Raw genomic sequence first — 3,660 nt, 5'->3', positions numbered from 1 at the left:
ATGGAGATGAAATCAAGTTAAAATAAACATTAAAGGAAGAACATGTAGGAGGAAAAAGAGGAGCAAAGTGCACGTAGATGTGTTTGTGTTTGTGCAATCATGAGTGTGCTTGTGTAAGTAGCTTTCAGTCATGTTTCCTTGATGACAATCATACAATAAAATGCTGCCATTGGGCTGGGCATGGTGGCTCACACCTGTAATCCCAGTGCTTTGGGAGGCCAAGATGGAAGGATTGCTTGAGGCCAGGAGTTTGAGACCAGCCTGGTCAACATGGTGATACCCTAGCTCTCAAAAAAAAAAAAAAAAAAAATTAAGAAAAAAAAATACTGCCATAGCCCCATGGGAAGTGTCCAAGATACTCCAGTCAGTAAAGTTCAGGGTCAGTTATTTGGAGGTGGAGCAGATGACAGGGCTGAGCCTACACAGCAAATTGGTCAGTTCCAGGGGTCTGGCAGTCAAGGGCTGATTGCATTGGTTTCAATTTTGTGCTACTGAGCAGTGCCTCATGGTCCAGTTTCGGTGCAGTTGAATTTGTGGAACTGGCTGTATCTGAATCTGAGGATTCAGCTCCTGCTGGCCGCTGTGAACATGTCCCTCTAGTTACTGAGCTGCTGGTGTGTGGCTTCTTGCCTAATTCCGTACGCCCTAGGGATGGCTTTGACCCTCAGCAAGGTGTCTTGGAGAGCTGGAGTTCCAAGAAGGACCTCAGAGCTGGCAAGGTCCCCGGATCTTGCATAGTGGCTTTTCTCCAATAGTAACATAGAGTAAAAGGGGGCCTGTGATGGACAAGGAGAGGTGGTGCCAGAAGTGGTAGACTGCCTGGAAGTCTAAGATCCAGGGCTGAAGCTTGTCAGGAACACAGAGAAGGCTTGGGAGCAGGAAAGGGCTTGGAGGAGGGGCCGGTTGGGGGGAAAACACGCAGGTAAGATTCCTTATGAGAGAGCTCCAGGCCTAATGGAACAGGTGTCCTCAGGAGCTGCAGTGGCAAGCACTACGGCTCTGCAGTTTAAAAGCCACCTTCTAGCTGCATGTGAGGCTAGTTATGAACCTTACTATGTCTCCGCTTCCTCCTTTGTAAAGAAGGAATAATAATCTTACCTTGCTCATGGGGCCACTGAGAGCAGCTGATCCACATAACACGGCTTAGGGCTGTCTGCGGCACAGGGTATGTCTCTTAGAAATGTTAGCTGTTAACGTTTTTTACGGGAATGGGCCTAAGATTCTATCTGTGTGTTTCTGTCCTCCTGATCATGGGGCCATCTCTTCTGCCAATCTCTTTCATTTGCTCCACTCTTTCCTTCTGCTCAGGAATCTTTAAAATCCTCATTGGAGGTATTGTGAAGTAATTAATTGCACATGGCTCTCGGCTCCGGGGAGTATACTTATGGAGCTTGCGTCCTGAAAGTGAAAGTGGTTTTCTGAGCTGTCTTGGAAAACATGTGCCTGATTTTCGGGCCCACTGTTCTGGGGCCAGTAGGTGCTGAACAGAAGCAGGGGTGCTTTCTCTAGAGTATAAGTCAGTAATAGCAGAGGTCAGGGAGCCGTTGCCAAAGGGCTCAAGAGAATTTAACCTGTTGAACCAGGATAGATCATTCTAGTTCAAATCAACGCTTAATAGAGTGACAAAAGAAAACTAGAAATATGGATTTGAGGGCAGTCAGATTTAAAAAATTATAACTCTGTTCCAGGCTGGTCATCTCTAAATGTTTGTTGCAGTTGCTTAGCTGCAGGTACAGCAAAAGAAGAATGTATAGGAAGGTCTTAGGTGATCCCTTTCTAGACATAAGGAACTGTGATATTCACTTCTTTCTTTTGGAAGATCATCGACTTCAGTGCTGACAGATTTAACTGTTGATTTCAGCAAATGTATGTTAACAAAATGGACTTTAATAAGCTTATCTAAATTCCAGGAAAATCTCCGGAGCATGGAGGCATCAGCAGCAACGGGGTTCTGAATTCCTGGAGTTTTTTGTTTTTGTTTTTTTTTTTAAAAGGAGAATAAAATAGAAGAACACAATAAGACACTTTCTTTGGGCTCAATGAAAGCCGAGAGAGGAGGAAGAAGAAAACAAGTTCATGTAGGAGAAAGATGAAATAAAAATGTGAATTCAGCAAAAAGAAAAGGAAACTGGGGCAGACTCCCAAGCAGCATACACTGCGGTGACAAAGACGTGGAAGAATTAAGGTCAAACTAGCAAAAGCAGTTCACAAGACACCACTTGCCAAAGACAAACAGGGCCATGAGCGGGCACGACACAATGTGACCTCTGTTCTTTATGAGGCGAGGATGAAGAACTGGTAATAATGCCATCCACCGAACAGAGATGTTTGATGTCCCTTTAAAAACCTTCTATACTTAAAAAAAAAGAACAGGAAATAGGACAGAAGGCTCAGAGGGCGGTGGATGATGTGTCAAATGGGTTAAGGGTATTAGAGTCAGAAGTCTTGGTGTACTTACATTTCAGGGTATGAAAATGAAGTAGCCAAAGGCATTTCCACAATGAATTTGTGCAATGGGGGAGAAACCCCAAAATTGTAAAGAGCTGTCACATCCATATACACCCATACACATTAGTACAAACACACACACACACACACACACACACACACACAGGTTTAGGCAATAAACCCTGGGAAAAGTCTCCAAGTAAATTAGCAAGGATCTTGAATACAATACGGTTCAGGGTAAAAGCCTTCGTACTTACAATGGGTGTCTCTGCCTAAGAAAGTCTCTTGCTCTGTAGACTGAATGGCTTCTTGGTCAATGGGACTCACTGGGTATCTTTAGGTTTCAGAGGAACCCAGTGACTGTCCAAAATGATGCTGATCAATAAACTGAGCACTACAACCAGACCAGCTACTATATGTGTTTGCCCTTTGTTCTGGACTGACCAACTTTTCATGCATCATGGGTTCTCCAGGTCTGATTTGCCACTGTTTTTCCCAGTTTAACTTTTTTTTTTTTTTTTAAGAGAAGGGTCTTGCTCTGTTTCCCAGGCTGGAGTGCGGTGTCACATTCATAGCTCACTGTAACCTCAAACTCCTGGGCTCCAGCAATCCTCCCACCTCAGCCTCCTAAGTAGCTAGGATTACAGATGAATGCCGCCACATCTAGCTAATTTGAAACTTTTTGTAGAGATGGTGGTTTTACTATGATGCCCAGATTGGTCTTGAACTCCTGTCCTCAAACAAGCCTACCACGTCAGCCTTGCAAAGCTCTGAGATTACAGGCGTGAGCCACCTCGCCCAGCCTCCTGTTTAATTTTATAGTAGGATGTATTTGAAGGGAAATGAATTTCATGCATTGTATAATGATTTAGTGCTATTACAAAAGGTATTGAAATGTATGATGAGATACGAAATGAATTTTTATTTGACAATAATATTTTTATTGACTGTTTACAGTAACCTAAAAACCATCTACTAATTTTCACAGGCTTGAAATAGAGTAGGAATTTTAAAAACTGTGTTTTCTTTACGTTGTATTTACACTTTACAGGAATGAACTAAAGAAAGCCAAATATTAGTGAATATGCAACAGTTTTTCCTATTTTTTTTGTGTGTGTGCTTTTGATCAGCATTGTATCAGATTTTCTAATGGGGAAATTCTTGTAATATTGTTCCCACCCACCCTTTTCAGTGAAAATTCTCAAAACCTCT

Source organism: Mandrillus leucophaeus, unplaced genomic scaffold (assembly GCF_000951045.1).
Source record: "Mandrillus leucophaeus isolate KB7577 unplaced genomic scaffold, Mleu.le_1.0 Scaffold375, whole genome shotgun sequence".
Classification (NCBI taxonomy): Eukaryota; Metazoa; Chordata; class Mammalia; order Primates; family Cercopithecidae; genus Mandrillus; species Mandrillus leucophaeus.
Note: the sequence above shows the minus strand (reverse complement) of the source record.